The sequence below is a fragment of the Pristis pectinata genome, chromosome 28 (assembly GCF_009764475.1).
Source record: "Pristis pectinata isolate sPriPec2 chromosome 28, sPriPec2.1.pri, whole genome shotgun sequence".
NCBI classification, from domain to species: Eukaryota; Metazoa; Chordata; class Chondrichthyes; order Rhinopristiformes; family Pristidae; genus Pristis; species Pristis pectinata.
The window spans coordinates 27941569-27960938 of record NC_067432.1 but is presented as its reverse complement, the minus strand read 5'-3'; the positions used below and the strand labels follow the sequence as shown (position 1 = coordinate 27960938).

Sequence of the window (19370 nt, the reverse complement as noted above, 5' to 3'; positions counted from 1 at the left end):
ATTTCCAGTGTAATATTATCCTATGTGTTTTTATGGTTTTGTACATTGATTTATTTCATATTTGCACTAGTTCAATAATTTCACTTCTTTAAAAAGTCTCATGCTGGTACATTGCAATATAGACAAGTTTGCAATATTTTCCAGAGTATCAGCTTTGTTCAAAGAAGTAATTTTTAAAAAAAAAATTGGGTCTAATAAATTCCTTCTGGTATTTAGGCTGTGGTACTTGCATGTTCAGATACTAAGCAGTAAATAATCCAAAGTGCTCGTTATTGGAATGCTGAAGGAGGAATTTTCAGATGTCAGTTTTGACGTTTAACCTGCTGCTGATGTCTGTTTGATTATTTTCTAAGCTTTGAAGTTCTGAAAGAATGACATTTTGAAAGTTATGTCAGAGGCTGGAGGCAGGTGGATTCCCATTTCAGAAAGGAATCAAGTATAAATGGATATTTTGTTGATATTGTAGTATTAAGAAGTAATGGATATGTATGTCATGTCTGTTGTGTTGATAATAACTAAGATATTTATTTTTAGATTGGACTCCTAGGTGCTTTCTGCAGCAGTGAACATCTTTATGGGAGATTGAGTTATGAAAAATTAAGTCTGTGAGTTTAGTTTATCAAATACGCTGGCAGGGTGATTTTTCCACTGCATAGTCGGACAAATTATTGACTGAATGAAGTTGCAAATGATATCATTTTTGTATCTATAGCATTACTTAAGTGGAGCCAGATTTTCATTTTCAAATATCACTTCTACTGAACTCGAGATTTAATTCCTGGATTCAAATTGTTGAATGGCCATAGATGAGCTATTATCTAGAAAAATAATAATTTGTATTTATTATATAGTAAAAAAATAATCTCAAGGTATATAACAGTAATGCTATCAACCAATATTTGATACTGAGTCACATAAGGAGATTAGGTGATGTGGATTAAAGTTTTGTCAGAGATCAGAGAGAAAAAAGCGTTAATAGAAGGCTTGAGCAAGGGAATTCCAGACTTATGGCTCAGTAGCTGAAGGCACAGCTATCAGTGGTGGATTAACTAAAATTGGACTTGTTCAAATATGCAGAGTTCTTTGAGGGCTGTTAGGCTAAAGGCAATTATGGAGTTGTGCAGAGTGAGGTCATGGAAGGATTGGTTGAGAATTTTTAAAATGAAGCATTGTTGAATGTTGAGTTTGAGAATGACTTAAATTGTAGTTTTACATTTAAATGTTTTTAAACCTTGTCATGAGAAGCAAGTTTCTCTAATATTAGAAAATCAAATTTAATAAGTATGAACAATGGCAAACTTTGAAGAAATTTAATGATTCTCAATAAGTATGCATTGGTTGAAGAATAATGCCAGAAAAAGTGTTTTACTCATGGCTAACTAAAGAGGTTATGGATGGCAATAGATTAAAACAATTGTCTATTGTATTGAACCTGAGAGTAGGTTCAGTCATTGAAACTAAAATTGATTGAGGAAGAATAAAACATGTATGTAATCAAACAAGAGATATGAATCAAATATCCATGGAGCATCTATAATTACATAAAATGAAAGGGAAGAGTAACGATAAAAACAGGTCCCTTAGAGGTAGGGATAGGAAAAGTTATAATTGGGAAATAAAGAAATGACTTGGGCATTAGTCAAATATTTTGTAACAGGTCAAACTATAAATAGCAGAAAACTTGGGGTCTAGCGAATGAGCAACTGAAGTAATTAATATTTTTAAAAAGTACTATAGAAATTAATAGGACTAATAGCCAATATACTACTTGTGCCTGATGTTAGACATTTCATTGAAAAGCCAGCTGAGGATGACAATGCATTTGAGATTATTTTACAAAATTCTCTGTATTCACGAGTGACCCCGAATAGATTAGAAGATAACTAGCGTAACACAGCTGATCAAGAAAGTAAGAGAGAAAATGGGGAACTGCAGATCTGTTAGCTTGACATCGATGGTTAGAAAATGCCAGAATTCGTGTCGAAAGGGATAACAAGAAATTTTAAAAATCTTGTGAATAAAAAATCGGCACAGATTTGTGGAAAGGAAATATTTTTTTTATAAATATATTTTGGATTATGAAGATATAATTGACTGGGTAAATAAAGGAGAATATGTATTGTTCAACAAAATTAGGGCCCACAGAATTGGTCGTAATGAATTGGCACAACCAGTGATCAGAAAATATTGGAATAAGTGGATAATATGCTCGTCGGTGGATTTGGTTTTGGGGTGCTTGAAGAATCACTGTTGGTCCCTCTGCTATTTGAATAGTGCATAAAGTATCCATGTGTGCTAATGATATAAAACTGGTTGGAACTTAAACGGTGAGGAAGTCACAGAGTCTTGAAAGGGATGTAGACAAGTTAAATGAATGGCAACATGGTGTACAGAGTGTAATGTGAAAATGTAATATTAACACTATTGTGCAACATGCAATTCAGAAGTCAAATGGTATTTTGGTCTCTTTACAAAAGGAACAGAGTACAAGCCTTGCTGCAAATTATACATGTCTTTGATGAGGCCACACCAAAAGTGTTGGGTGCAGTGTTGTTCTTTGTAAAGCTATATTTGCATTGGAAGCAGCACCATACAGGTTCCAGGGATGAGGGCTTGGCCCTGAGAGATTGAATAGTAAGGGGCTTGATTTGAAATGTATGATTCTGAGAGGAATTGGAAGGATGGCTTCTGGAAAATACTTCCGTATTTTCCTCTATAGAGATTGGAACACGGTGTATGGTCTCAGAATAAGAGGAAGTCACCATTAAATAATCATGACTCTTCAAATTTTTCTACTCCAGAGGGCTGTGGTGGCTCTTTCATTGTGTATTATTCGGGTTTGAGATCAACAGATTTTACGACTACAGTGGAAGTGTATGGGGGTGAGGAAGGGAGATACACGGGCAAGTGGATGAGTAAAGGATATAACAGTAAAACTGCAGTAATCGGATGCCCTGAGGACTTTGGTGATGCTGCACTAGCAGATTTTCTGGACCATCGGATATTATTTCTTTGATGCCCCAACATACTTTTAATTCACTTTTTCTTAGATATTGTATAGTTGCATGAGCAATATTATACATGATTATAATGTTCTCAGGAAAGTTGCCGTGTTTGAAGGAAGCACAGGAAATGGATCACTGGTGGCATTTAAAGGGTGTGTGGGAAGAGGAGCCCCAGTGAGCCAGGTGCCAAACCATCGAGATTCCCTAAAAATGAGATAGCAAATTATCAGCGTTATCTTGGTTTTATTAAATTTGTGAAGCAGACAGGGTGGAGTGGAGGTGGTTGGGCTTAATGGATTATCTCTGGTCCTACTTGTATTCTTAACTGGAATCTAGTATAACTCTGAGCAAAAGTAATTAGTGAATAGATTTTGATGAAGTTGGAGCACAAAGTTTGGAGGGCAGATCAAGGATAGCTGGCCGAGAGTCTGTTGGAATAATGAAGTTTAGGGGTCCAATTCATGATAGTACACACTGATCCAATTTTCAGAGTATGAAATAATGGTGTGTAAGTGTTTCAAGGTGTCCACTGCTAAAGTTTTAAAACTCTGGTCCTTGTTTAAAATTTGGTAAATACCTAAGATTAAGAATTTTGATCTAAGAAGCAAAATTGATACTTGTTTTCACTTCTGTGTGGTTGATTGACCTTTCTCTGCCTGCTGATCTTCTCATTTCTAAAGGCATTGACTCTTTTCTGGTTTACTGACTATCATCCAATACCTTACCTGAATGTCTCGTTCTCACAGTTGAGCCCTGGTTCTCAGACTCAGGAAAGCTGACAGTCCTGATTTGTTTCCTCATGTACTTAAGGATGATCCAGAATGAGAACAAAAGATGATTTCCTCATTCGTGATTAGGGAGCTCAGAGTCCATTGTCATGTTCCTGCTATTGTCCTTGACTGATGAAATATCCTGGGACCCTTTTGGGCCATGTGCCTTACAAAACATTCAGAGGAGCATTTTTCTGATAGGTGGAACCAGTGGCTTGGTTCAGTATTGCCTCAGTTTGTTTACACACATTTCTGTATCTGTTTTTGCATGTTGTCTATGGAAAGTGACATTTAGCATTTTTGGATGAAACCAACAGGGGATGTATTTTGTTTTCTCTGTGTTAACATATTGACAATGTTGAAAATCGAAAATTTTTTCTACACTTTTGATATTCTCATGCTGTTTAATGACAAATCACAATTGGACAAATAATAGAGAAGATTTTCCATAGTGCTTCTGAAATAAGTGTTGCCTTCTGTGGTGGCCTAGCTTATATGATGTTGGAACAACTGCTTAATGAATTTTGTGGATTATTTAACCTTTTCTCCTTTCCCAATTACTTATTGTTGACAGCCCTAGGTTGGAATCTTGTAGAACATGGAGGTAACAACAAATATGTTTACATAGTTTAAAGAAACTGATACAAATAATAATGTCACAAGATGGTGCAGTCTTGTCTGATCGGTGTTAACCATTGTGCACCATTTGGCTGTGTTACATCAATTTCACCATCTATTCAGAATAGTTATCAAATCCTTAGGTAGGGTGGAAGTTTTTATTGCAGTAAATGAATATTCTAATTTGAATCTCACAGTGCTCTTTCAAACCTGTATCACAAATCACTATCTCCGAGCTATTTATAGGTCTCATCATTTGTCTTGATTTCAACTTGAGTTGCATTGCTCTTAACAAAAAATAAGAATTTACTTTCCCATTTCATGATCATATTTTTTATACTCTAATTAAAATATTCATGTAAGATTATTTTAAACCTCATGCTTTTTCTGGTCAGGTATAATGTACAAGTGAGTAAGAAGTCAGAACTGTTGCAACAATAAGAGATGCATTTTTACGTGAGTTTAACCTTTGGGTGTAAAGCAATACTGAAGTGTCAATCTACCTTTATAAGTACTCCAGTTTTTATGAACCATTGAGGTCTGAGTATTTCTCTAGGAGGTCATCTTGCATCAATTTGAGATGCCAACTTAAAGCTTTCTTAAACTTTATCTTTCCAAGAGCAACTCGGTACTGCTTTCTTTTTTTACCTCATTCCTTTGTGATGCCCCTTGCCCACCTCACAAACTAGACCCCCCACTTTAGTTGCTGTTCATTTCCCTTTTGGTGAGATGACAGCTTAGTATTGGTGCTCAGTCATTTAGAACTGAAACTATCTCCTATTAGTTCCTGGCAAATATTGGTTCTCAGTGAGAAGAGACTTTCATCTCAATAGTCTGGATTATCTTTGAACAGAGATAAAAGGCCAGTGTGCCAACTCAGTATAGCAATGATATCCTATCAGTTTTTTTCACCTTATGTACTTACCTGCATTTGAAAGAATGTGAATTGTTAAAATTGTCACCTGCTCCAAAAGTGTTGTTATCTATGCCTCAAATTATCAAGTGAATAAATTGAAATTTTTAAAAATATCTAAAGAGGAAAGGGCAGAATGGAAAGTTAACTTCACTGGTAGGTGGACTTCGGTTGCTACAGTAACATGATTCTGTCATCCCATGTTGCTTGGCAAGAGCAACCAGGTTATTCCATAAATCATTCCTGTCGTAGCCGATGCTGATGCATTCCATCTGCTCTATCAGTACATACCACACTCTGCAGACTATAAATCCCTTGTTTCAGTCCATCTGTTTTTCCTGACTTGCAATTGTTTCAACATTAAATTTGTAACACTGAAGTTTTTTTGAGAAGAAGAAAGCATCTGTTTTAAATTATCAACTGAGTCAAATATGTTTTGCATCTAGCAGTAAAACAAAATTCTACTGAACAGAATTGGTTCCATTTTATATTGCAAAAACTAGCCCCATGTATAAATTTTTTAAAGAGGATTTGGGGGATTATTTAAATACTTTTTTTTACTAATTGTCTAAACCAAGGCATTGGATAAAGGAAGATGTATGAACTGCATAAATATTTCAATTATGTCATCATATGGCAAAAAATTGCCTCCTGTTCATTTTTCACTCCACAATTAGTTCACGAAGCAAGCTTTAAAACGATTGTGGAGAGAGAGCAAATTGTGTACTTGGGGTCTGCAACTACATGTGGGGGGATAAAGTGAAGTTCAAAAAATAGTTACTTTGGGGCCAGGGTGGTACCACTGTTAGAGCTGCTGTCTCACAGCTCCAGTGACCCGAGTACAATCCTGACCTCTGGTGCTCTATGTATGAAGTTAGCTCATTCTCTCTGTGACTGCGTGGGTTTTCCCCAAGTGATCTGGTTTCCTGCCACATCCCAAAGACGTGCATCAGTAAGTTAATTGGCTACTATAAATTGCCCATAGTGTGAAGGTGAATCATATAATCTTGGAGCATAGATGGGAATATGGGGAGAACAAAATAGGATTAGGGTTAGTGTAAATGGGCAAATGATCATTGGCGCATACTTGGTGTGCCAACGGGCCTTTTTCTGTGCTATACAACTCTGAGAGTCAACCATCACAAGGAAGCCAATTTACAATGTTGGCTAGGTGCCTTGAAATGCCAGGATGCAATTTTTCAATTTACTCCCCAGATGAATTTGTATATTTCAGAGTGGTATCTACTCGCATTACAGGGTGATTACCAATGCCAGCCTCTTCCTACTGTGTTTATAATCATAAATATTTTTGGAGGTAATCCCTTTGTGAGTCTGGGAATTTGTGAATTTTAAGTGCAATTTCCAGTTATGTTCCTTGTATTTTATAGGGGACAAGTTTGATTTTCTGTTTCCTCTTAATTTTTTGGGTGTTGTATTTTGCATGAGATTAAGGACATCATACTGGAAGGTATTAGGCTATTTAAGCCACTAATGTAACTTTAGATGAATTGATTTGGAGGGTGGGTATGTTGATTTAAAAAAAAACAGAATTGCAATTCATCAGCATTGCCTAGCCTCTGGATTTAATAGCATAATAATAGTCATAGAGTCTTACAGCGTGGAGATTAGGCTCTTTGGTCCAAGTTCATACCAACCATCGACCACCCAATTTACACTGATCCTTCATTTTTATTCTCTCCATTTTAGAACCATAGAACAATACAGCACAATACAGGCCCTTCGGCCCACCATGTTGTGCTGACCTTCAAACCACACCTAAGACTATCTAACTCCTTCCTCCCACATATCCCTCTATCTTAAATTCCTCCATATGCTTATCTAACAATCTCTTGAACTTGACCAACATATCAGCCTCCACCACCACCCCAGGCAGCACATTCTATGCACCAACCACTCTTTGGGTGAAAAACCTCCCTCTGACATCTCCCTTGAGCTTCCCACCCATTACCTTAAAGCCATGCCCTCTTGTATTGAGCATTGGTGCCCTGGGAAAGAGGCGCTGGCTGTCCACTCTATCTATTCCTCTTAATATTTTGTATACCTCTATCATGTCTCCCCTCATCCTCCTCGTCTCCAATGAGTAAAGCCCTAGCTCCTTTAGTCTCTCCTCATAATCCATACTCTCTAATCCAGGCAGCATCCTGGTAAATCTCCTCTGCACCCTTTCCAATGCCTCCACATCCTTCCTATAATGAGCCGACCAGAACTGGACACAGTACTCCAAGTGTGGTCTAACCAGAGTTTTGTAAAGCTGCATTATTACTTCGCGGCTCTTAAACTCGATCCCACGATTTATGAAAGCTAACATCCCATAAGCTATCTTAACTACCCTATCCACCTGTGAGGCAACTTTCAGTGATCTGTGGATATGAACCCCCAGATCCCTCTGCTCTGATACACTGTCCAGAATCCTGCCATTTACCTTGTACTCTGCCTTGGAGTTTGTCCTTCCAAAGTGTACCACCTCACACTTCTCTGGATTGAACTCCATCTGCCACTTCTCAGCCCAGCTCTGCATCCTATCAATATCCCTCTGTAAGCTTCAACAGCCCTCCACACTATCCACAGCACCACCGATCTTTGTGTCATTTGCAAACTTGCTAACCCACCCTTCCACCCCCTCATCTAAGTCATTAATAAATATCACAAAAAGTAGCGGTCCCAGAACCGATCCCTGTGGGACACCACTAGTCACAGCCCTCCAATCTGAATGCACTCCCTCCACCACAACCCTCTGCTTTCTACAGACAAGCCAATTCTGAATCCATGGTCTCTGACCTTCTGAAGAAGCCTACCATGTGGAACCTTGTCAAACGCCTTACTAAACTCCATGTAGACCACATCTACTACACTACCCTCATCAATCTTCCTGGTCACCTCCTCAGAGAACCCTATCAGGCTTGTGAGGCAAGATCTTCCCTTCACAAAGCTATGCTGGCTGTCCCTAATCAGTCCATGGTTCTCTAAATGCTCATAGATCCTATCTCTTAGAATCCTTTCTAACAGCTTACCCACCACAGATGTAAGACTCGCTGGTCTGTAATTCCCTGGACTATCCCTACTAGCTTTTCTGAATAAGGGGACAACATTCGCCACCCTCCAATCCTCTGGTACCATCCCTGTGGACAACGAGGACTCAAAGATCCTAGCCAACGTTTCAGCAATCTCCTCCCTCGCCTCACGAAGTAGCCTGGGGAATATTCTGTCAGGCCCCGGGGACTTATCTGTCCTAATATTTTCTAACAGCTCCAACACATCCTCTCTCTTGATATCTACATATTTATCAACTCCCCCAAAGTCTACCACTCGTGCACATTAAATGATAATTTGCGGTGGCCAATTAACCTATTAATCTGCGAGACTTCGGGATGGGAGCGGAAACTTGAGCACCCAGAGGAAATCCACATGTTCACAAGGAGGATGTGCAAACCCTCTCAGACAGCACAGGATCTAGAGAGACAGGAAACTACAGATGCTGGAATCTGGAGCAACAAACAATCTGTTGGAGGAACTCAGTGGGTCGAGCAGCATCAGTGGCAGGGGGGATAGGAATTGTCAATGTTTTGGATCGAAGCCCTGCATCAGCAGTCTCACTGAGTTCCTCCAGCAAATTGTTTGTTGCAAATATGCAGTGTGCCGTAGACTTCCCAATCTGCTCTTTTAGTCTTAACAAACTAAGTCACTAAGTTCTGACTTGATGGACAATGTCAAACATTTTTAAAAATATTTTTATATGAAATATGAAGTTATGATTATATTATCTGACTTCTTGAGAATATTAATGAATGTAATGAATGAAGTAATGTTGTGTAATGAAAGATGACTGTAATTATGTTTATGTAGTATCATTTTTTTTAGGAAGCCCTCATGATTGATGATAACTTGCTTCCAACCCAGTTCTGTGGTTTCTGAGTCGGAGGCCAATGTATTTGGTTTTCTTTATAGGCTTCCTTGTGAATTTTTGTGCAAAAAAAAATCACACAGTGGCCCCTTGTTTGTCGATAAAGCTATCTTCATTTGTCATTATTATGCCATGTAATAGAGACAGTAACTTCGGGATTGTCATCCAAGTATGAATGAATGGTGAAATTCTGAAGTTGCTTTCAGTGATTTGGCCCTCTGCGCCGTTGGCATCCTTCTCCCTGTAATCGAGGGAAATTTTCTGATGAAGATTTCTGGTATTAACAAGCGAGTCTTATTGGAAACCGTGAAACTATGAATATATTTAAAATACATTGGTTTTAATTTTTTATAGTTTATTGGTATTTCAGCTACTTTAATCTTGTGCATGTTCCAGTCTCTATTGTTTTGTAAAATATTGAAATATTAAGTTGTGCTTTTTTTTAAAACCTTTGCTTGCTGTCTATTGAGAAATTTGATTGGCTGCATAGCTGGCTTAAATTATAATGATTGTTATTTGAGAGCACTTAGACTCTCAGATAGTAACCAATTCTAGAGAAGAGGGAGTTTGTGCTGGAGCAATTTAGGATTTTGTGGATAGCTTTCTTCACGATTAGTGGTGAATGTAGTCACTTCACTAACTCTGAAGTTCTTTGTGGTGGTACTTGGTCTTTAGTGAGACCTATACATTGAATATTCAATGGCAAAGCTTTTAACTATCTGACTTCTATGCTTTGGAATATCATCCATGAACATTATCGCTTGCTTTATAGCCTCTTTGAAAAGATCACATCTGTGTATTTATTGCTTCAAATTCTGGTACCAATATCCTTATATCGCTGGATGTGACTTGTTCTCCTCGTGGGCAGTGGAAAAGGTGCAGAGATGTGAAATGATACTATATGATAAGAGGAAAAACTGAGCAAACTAGTAAGGAGCTTGGGATCTTTATAAAAACATAATATTAACTGGTGTTGATTAAAATACATTTACTCAATATGATTCACATTGGCAAAAAATAAAGGCAAAGACTGGAGCAACTAAAGCTGCTTGCGACACAAATATGGCACCAAGGGGACAGACTTTCTTAGGCTGAATAGCCTTTTTTTATTTATTCATTTGTGTTTCCCTTCTTAGTACACTTTGCACATGAGAAATGAGGCCTTGTTATATGGAGCTTGATTGGTGTAAACTGATAAAACTTAAGATTATGAGCAGTGAGTGTCCGGGTGAATGTTTTTTAGGCTGGATTTGGCTTTGAAGCATTTTCCAAAGCTGCATTCCGGTAATTAGAAGTAATTTGATGGAAATAATAATCCACAGTTCAAGACATTATGACAGTGGCACAGAAATGCCATTTGCACACGAAGATCAGGTTACCGCCTTTGACTTAATACCGGATGTTTCTTGTATAATAGACAATGCTGGGAATTTTAAATTAATGCTTTTGTGTAAATTCCAGGATATGTTGCAATTACATGCATGTTCCGTGATCTTTGTGTAGAAGCAAATGTTCATAAAATGGTGCGTTATTCCATTAAGATATTGATATAGCAAATTTAGTTTAAGATCAAGCATTTGTGGAAAATCTGCATGTTGTATTGTAATTCATTAATGACATAACTTCTGCAATTAATTAAAACAGCCAGTAAGGCAAAGTTGGTTTATTTGTAATTTCATTGTTAGATATTCATCCCTGTTTTTCCTATTAATTTTAATATGTAATCTTGGTAATCATGTTCTGTTTTTCTCCGAAAAATGATATATTGATTTTGTTTTAAAGTCACTGCTATGGTCATAGAATCATTAGCACATTGTTACTCAGGATCTGACCTCACCCCCTTCTTTTTCAGCTACATGCTCCCCCCTCCCACAACAGCAGCAGCATCCAAAAGTGTAACATCAGATTGCTCACCTATGTTGATGACCCCAGTTTTACCCAAATAAATATCAGCAAAACCAAAGTTATGGTTTCTTGGTCCCTGTTGCAAACTTTATTCTTTAACCATTCCTACTTCACCCCTTTCCATGTCAATGTCCAAAAACAGGATCAGATTGCACAACCTTGGTGCTTTTTTTGACCGTGCTCTATATTTTGGACCATGTATGTGTGCAATCACTAAGTTTGCCTATTCCCACTTCATCAGATAACTCATTGCTGACGAGGCTGTGTGTATGGACGAAGATGCAAAGAAGCTTTAAGGGGACTTGAGAAGCTGAATTAGTTGGCGTGAATATAGTAGGTGGGATATGTGAATTCATCAACTTTAGTGCAGATGACAGTTTAGGAGAGCATTTGTTAAATGTTGAGAGATTGCATAGTCTTGATATTGAAAGGAATCTAGTTGTTCTTGTCACTAAAGGAAATCATTGCTGGTGAAGCAAGAGCTAAAGGAGGGCAAATGGTATGATGGTCTTTACCAGGAGAGGGTTTGATTACTGGAGTTAGGATGTCTTATTGCAATTGTATAGGGCCTTGGTGAGATCACAGTAGAGTATGTTGCACTGTTTTGGTCTCCTTACCTAACAGAGGATGTGCTTGCCATAGAAGGATTGTGGTGAATGATTCATTAAACTGATTTCAGGGCTGGTAGGTTTGCTGAATGAGGAGAGATTGAATCATATGAGACAGTTATCTCTAAAATTTAAAAAGAATGAAAGTCTCATCCTTGTTCTGAGTGGGGTAAGGGAGGGTAAGATCAGAACTGAAGGCAGTGGAGCAGATATGGTTGAGGACCCTGTCAATTTCGATGGAGGAAAAAACACGGTTGAGGGAAAAGGAAGATACCTGTGTGAAAAATGCCACTGACAGAAAAAATGCAACAGAGGCAGAGGAACTGGAATAATAGAAAGAAATCCTTGCAGGAAGTGGGGTGTGAAGAAATGTAGGCAGGGTGGAGTCTGTGAGCTTGGATAATAGTGCATGCTGTTCCCCTTACCTGGAAAGATGATGAAAAATGGAAAAGTCAGAGATGGACCACGTGAAAGTGGGAGCAGAAGTGATGAACCTTTTGAGTTCTGAATGAGAGCAGGAAGCAGCAGTGATCCAGCCATCAATTTACATGAAAAACGAGGTGATTGAGGGGCACTGAGTAGAATTGAAACAAGGAATGTTGCATGTATCCCAAAAGATAGACATGTAGCTTGGACCCAGAGGGTTCCTATTTCCGGAGAAAGTGCGTGGAGTTCAAGGAAAAGTTGTTCAGTGCAAGAACAATCCCGGTCAGCCAAGTGAAGGAGGAGGGTGACGGTGTTGAAGGATTGGACTTGAGTATTAATAATGAGGCTTTTTGGGCCAGAAAACTGGAAACGTAGAAAATCAGTGAAGCAGCAGGAATAGCTCATTTGTGCCCTTGCGTCTGTTCTGCCATTCAACACACAGCTAATCATTCACCAATACTCTGTTCCTGCCTTCCATCCATATCCTTTGATCCCTTTGGCATTAAGAAATGTATCTACTTCCTTGAATGTATTTAATGACATGGCCTCCATTGTCTTCCGTGGAGAGAATTCCAAGATCTCCTGCATCCTGAGCATATCCTGTATCCTGAGGATGTGAACCCGGTTCTGAGCTCTCCAACCACCTAGAGCATCCTTCCTGCAATCTAGTCTCTCTTTTCTGTTAGAATATTTTAGATTCTTATGAGATCCCCTCTCAGTCTTTTACACTCCAGTAAATATGGGCCTAACATACCCAATCTCTCCTCATATGTCAGTCTTGCCATCCCAAGAATGCGATATATTAAACCTCTGTTACATTCTCTCCTTTGACAAGACCAGCATTTCTCAGAAGAGGAAATCAAAACTACACAGAACTCGAGATAGAAGTCTCACCAAGGCCCTGTACAGCTGCAGCAAGGCATTCTTGATCCTGTACTCAAGAATAAAGTCAAGACAGAAAGAAGCAAGTTCTGTGGGACAAGAATAGACTAAAAAGATGGGCTTCTTCTATCAATTATGCTTATGGATTTTTATGGAGGAGGTAGAAATGAGTTGTACTTGGTTGTGCAACTGCGTTTGAAAACCGTGGAGGGAAGATCTCCAGAGAGTATGAGGGTAGTGTTCTGCTCAGGCTATCATCTTTGACCATGGTTTTGCCCTCCACCATAGTTGATGAAACTCTCATCTGTATCTGTCTCATTTCTTCCAGCAGCTCTCGCCTTCCCCTGTGCCACCCCCTCCCCCAACCAGAGCAAGGGTTGGATTCCCCTTTCCTTCAGCACTCCAAAGGGATCATTCCCTCCGGGACACTTTGGATCCATGTCGACACGTATACATAGCCCTTTGTATAGTATTGTCTTGAACAAAACCCGGAGATGCAGTACTTGGTCTTTTCCCACCTGTTCAATACAAGGTTGTGAAGCAGTACCTCATTTTCTAACTTGACATGACACAGCCTTGTCTCAACTTTGAATTCAACCTTTTCAGGTAATTGGCCATTCCAGACTGGTAATGCTTATTTCCTGTGCTTAGCTTTGTTTTCCTGGAAATATTAGCAACAAACAATCTGCTGGAAGAACTCAGCAGGTTGAGCAACATCTGTGGAAGGAAAGGAATTGTCAACGTTTTGTGTCGAAACCCTATGTCAGGATACTGCTCAACCCACTGAGCTCTTCCAGCAGATTGTGTGTTGCTCCAGATTCCAGCAACTGCAGTCTCCTGTGTCTCCTGGACACAGATTGCATTTGACATCTGTTTGCACCTCCCTCAGACACACTATTTGTTGTTCACGAGCCTCTACCACCCTCTTTAGCTAGCACCACCTCCTTAATTATTCAACCTCTCCTGGTCTTTACCCTATCACAGAGCTTCCCTTTTGTTTCCTCTGCCTCTTTCTCCCCAGTCCTGTTTGTCCAGCTTAAAAGTTGTTTTGTTTCTCACTTTTCCCAATTCTGATGACAGATCATCAATCTGAAACATAAGCTTTATTCATTTCTCCACAGATGCTGTCAGACCTGAATATTTCCAGAATTTTCTATTTTTATACCCTAATGCAGTCTGTTGAAGAGAAATCCTTGATTGTAAAAATATTCCTGTGGATAATCAACATTAAGCAAGAACCACAATGTCTTTTTTAACCTAAAAATGGCTTGTGTAAAACATTTTTGGAAAGCGGTCAAATTCTGTAGATTATAGTCAAACCCCAGATTAAAATTTGTGCCATTTCTCATGTATTTTCCTGAACATTTGCCAAGCAATATTTCTTTCAAGTTTTGCCCACAATGTTGCACTGAATCATTCAAAAACATCTGTTTTATTTCAACATTCAGTGCTAAATCAAAATCATTAGATTTTTAACAAAGGAGTTTTAAAAAAATTTCCTCATATATCAAAACTTCATTGTAACAGTGAGGGGTGTACAATAGATTGTATGCAAATATAGGACTGAAATGGGGAGAAATTTGACAGAGGTGGTATGTCTCTGGAGGGCTGTGGACATTGTCACAGAGTTGTACAGCATGGAAACAGGCCCTCTGCCCAACTGGTTCATGCTGACCAAGATGCCTATCCAGGCTAGTCCCATTTGCCAGTGTTTGGCTGATAACCTTCTAAACCTTTCCAATCTATGTGCCTGTCCAACTGTCTTTTAAAGGTTGTTATTTGTACCTGCCTCAACCACTTCCTCTGGCAGCTGATTCCACATAGGTACCACCCTTTGTGTAAATAAAAGTTGCCCCTGAAGTTCTGATTAAATCTTGCCCCTCTTACATTCTGCCCTCTAGTTCTTGATTCCCCAACTCGGGGGGGTGGGACTGAGTACATTCACCCTATCTATGACCCTCACAATTCTATACACTTCTATAAGATCACCTATCAGTCTCCTATGTTCCAAGGAATAAAGTCCTAGTCTGCCCAACCGCTCCCTGTAGCTCAGTCCCCCTCGTCCTGGCAACATCCTTGTAAATCTTTTCTGCACTCTCTCCAGTTTAATAAGGTCTTTCCTACAGCAGAACAACGAAAACTGAACATAATACTCCAAGTGTGGCCTCACCAGCATCTTGTACAAATGCACTGTGACCTCCCAACTTTTATAATCAATACCCTGACTGATGAAGGCCAGTGTGCCAAAAGCTGCCTCACCACCCTGTCTACCTGTGACTCCACTTTCAGGGAACCATGTACTCCAAGGTCCCTCTGTTCGACAATGCTCCCCAGGGCCCTGCTGTTCACTGTGAAAGTCCTACCTGGATATGACTTTCCAGAATGCAACATCTTGCACTCAGCCGAATTAAACTCATTGATTGTCTTCGTAACAATGATTGATGGATTTCTGGAAGTGAGATTATTCAAGGGACATGAGGATAGTGCAGGAGAATGGCACTACAGTGGGACGTTTTCCTGTGGTCTTGATGAATGGCAGAATAGGCTCAAAGGACCAGATAGTCTGCTCTTAATTATGTTTAATAGCCCTGGTCCTTTGGATACCATGTTATATATTTATTAACCCAATATGATAACACTCAAATTAAATTGTAAATTCAATAAAATTTGCATCATTAAGGTAATGTAAACATCTGAGAGAGACTCGTTAGGGGTAAATAAGCAGACCATTGCATGGATATAATTGTTATTCCTTGTAAATTGTGCAGTGACACTTTGGAATCCTAGTGGCAAAATCATTACTGACATTTTTTGTTTGCTGAAGTGGTAGATTCTGATGAAGATCTAAGACCTTCAACTATTATGTGGAGCCACTATTTTAAGGTTATTTTTGAAGTTTCCATTTTGATATTAAACAAATTTAGATTGCATGCAGGCTTTTTTCACGTATAACGGTGCACTGGAGATGAAGGTGAATTTCATCATCAATGTCTGCCTTGTTGAGAGGTGACTGCTGAGATATGGCAGAAGGTCCATGTTTCCCATCTTTGAGGGAGTGGTGTTGTACAGTGTGGGCTAGTTGGTAGGTGGCCTTTGTTCTATGAATGTTTTTAGTGCCTGGCCCATTCTCTCTAAGAATCAGTGAATGAGTTGATGACTCTATGCTCAACCTTCACATGTATATATCCATAAGCATTGTCTGCATATTGAAGCTCATTGATTGAATGTGGAATAGCCTTGATTTTGGAATGGAAGCAATATAAATTTACAAGTGTCTCAATGCCTGTAGATTAGCATAACTCCAACAGTTGGAGGTACTGTTCAGCTTTGCAGTGAAAAATGTTGGGGCAGTGACACAACCTTGCTGCACTGAGATCTGATCTGTGCGGTCTGGTTGGTTAAGCTTGCATGTGATTATAAATCTAACGTAATATTTCTGTGGCAGCCAAATTTGAAAATATGTTCACAGTCGCTCAAAGGCTGAAGTCAAAAAGGTCACATGCACTGCTTTTGTGCCATTGGGTGGAGGTGGTTGCGGAGGATAATGTGACGACTTTCCCTATGGAAGACGGGAGCGAGATCCCTCTATAGTTACTGTGGGTGGATGTGTTGCCTTTCTTTGAAGATGGTCATGACTAGGGTTTCTGAGGTGACTTGGTATGATTCCTCTACTTAGACTTAGAAGATGAGCTTGGGAATTTGTGACTCTGGTTCCTCTCCACCAAATTTTAGAGCTTGGGTAGGGCTCATGCTCCAGAGGCCTTGTTGCTTCTCAATTGACAATAAGGTCTTGTCATCACACACGATCAACAAGTTGAAAAGTCTGGACTGGATAGTTTACTGTGGGATCGAGTTTAGGGCACTCTGTCAAAGACTGTTATGGTTGAGAATTTCCTCAGGATGCTCCTCTGTCCTTAAGCTCTTCTCTATTCTTGGCTCTCATCAGGATAGATGGTTGGATGTTTGGGCTGCAGATGGATTTGACAGTCATGAAGAATCTACATGTGATGGTTATCAATGAGTTGGACTTCCTGTGCTCTTTCCATCCAGCATCTATTCTTTAGGTTTGTTGAATGTCCATGCAACAGAGCCTGATCTCTGTCTATCTTGTCTCCCTTGCCACTGGATCAAGACAGTGCTAAGTAAGGTTTCAGCGGCAGTCAGTTTGGGGCAGCTGATGTGTGGCTTTTGGGATAGTTTTAGGAGAAACTGTCATAACAGATTAATCGCCTCAGTCTCACAAGTGAAGATGATGAATCTCAAGGAACTTAGTACAACTTTTCATGATTCTATAGAAATCATGATTTTAAAAATCAAGTATAAGCACTGTAACAGAACATGAACTTTTATTACCTGGTCTGGTGGCAGTGTCATTAATTTATGCTCAGTAAGGATTTTGAAAAGGATACTTCGATTCTCAGACCACCTCGTGAAGGTTCACTTTTGTGTTTAATGTGCAGTGGCCAATATTTTCCAGTCATACATATTTTATAACTTTAGGTATGGCAGCACTATTTCTCAGTTCTAAAATACCAATTTAAGGTACAGCCAATTAGCTTGTTTATAATATCACAAGATGGTTACACATTTACCTTTGCAGTAGAAATTTTAGCATTTTCACCTGGTAATTGTTTAACAAATGCACAATGGTTTTGAAAACTCCGATGAGATGTTCTATTGCTTCTTGAGGGCTATGGGGAAATTCCCTCAAAGCAAAATTTAATTTCATTAGCTTAAATAGTAAGACTTGTCTGCTTTCCAAGATACTTGCTTAGATTGTAAAGTCAATACAGAAGCCCCAAGATATTATGGCTCAGCTCTGAGATTGGTATACCATATGGAAATAAAATCTCAAAGGAGGAATGGAAGAAAGAGTTAAATATTAAGTAATGACCATGTTACGCTTCAGCACATAATCTGCACAGTGATTCTTAGACAAAGGAAGCTACATAGTTTGCATGGCTGATGAAAGCTTCTGCCATGCCACGTCTGAGCATCCATCCAATGGTTGGTGAACTTTTAAGAAACAGAACTCTGTTGTAAATTGAGACCTAAATGATGAGCAGTGAAAAAGAAATATTATTAGAACTCATTTTCTTTACCATTGATAATCATTTAATTACCATTGAAGTGTCTCAAAATCATTCAGTTTGAACTGGGAACAAAATTGAAATGTGAAATATATACATATCCTCTGACCCATTAATCATGAACTTTGGGGTGACTGAGAAACAAATGAGCTGTGTAGATGACAACAAAATGTTGCAATGATGTGCAGTAGAAAGGCTCTTGAATGGGATTCCTGTTTTCCTCTGGTATGAAATTTATCTGGAAAACAACTTTGTAAAACGGACCTGGAAGGCCAGAGCAGTTAACATCTGTAGAAGATATTGAGTTTAAATTAGCCGTGCATAGGTTACTCCTAAAATCCTTTGCTGCTCATAATACTGAAACGAAATGTTGTAGAAAGTTCACTGAGATGGGGTGGGGGGCGAGGGAGAGAGAAAGGAAAGTTGCAACATTATGTGGCGGTCTTTGAGCTAATGTGTATGAAGGATAATTTCAGCCTATTTCTGAGGTTATTGTCTGAAATCTCAATGAGGAATGTTGATGTGACAGTTTAGAACACTTGAGCATTGTGGTTTTCAGTGTCTCATTGGTACCAATGTTCCACTTGGATATAACCTTAAGTGTATGTATAAATTTAGTGTGGCAAAATATCAAATTGCTTTTTATAGTGCAATTGTGTGTAATTATCTTTTAAGATAAAATGAAACACTGGTTTCTTTTAGTTTTTTTCCTCTTTGCTGTTGTCTCATTTTTATGTGGCATTGAGATCTCCTGCTTTTGGTCAAAGAAACATTGTGTTCTGGAATTAAATCTGAAGGACAGAATAGGGAGGATCATTTAATCAAAGTGGATGTGCATGTGATGTGAATTTGTTGAATACAGTTTTAGCTTGGGCAACTCTCTTCTTTGCACCGTCACGCATGTAACAATGAATGTTATTTGTATATGCCAATTGAATAACATATAATAAGCTATACTTCTATTAGATAATGTAACATTTTCCTTAACTATATTTTCCATCATCAGAATAGAATTTTTTTGCAATCTTAGTTCCTTTCTCAGGTCTTTGACCTTGAGGGAGTGCATGGCAGAGACATTCCTTTATTGTTGTCACTCACAAATGTAAGCTGCTGAGCTTCAGAAAACTACTAGGTATATTTTCTGTGCTAGAAATGTACTAACTTGTGCTCGCCAATAATGAGTCGATGCTTGTTTTGTTTAATGTATTTTGACCATATCCACCTTGAGCAC

At 38.8% G+C, this 19370-nt stretch overlaps 1 protein-coding gene across 12 annotated transcripts in view; it reads left to right on the top strand.

The window, feature by feature from the left end:
- The window catches only part of tcf12 (transcription factor 12), a 244847-nt gene that overhangs the window by 174095 nt on the left and 51382 nt on the right, over positions 1-19370 (top strand). The gene's annotated exons all lie outside the window — the stretch shown is intronic.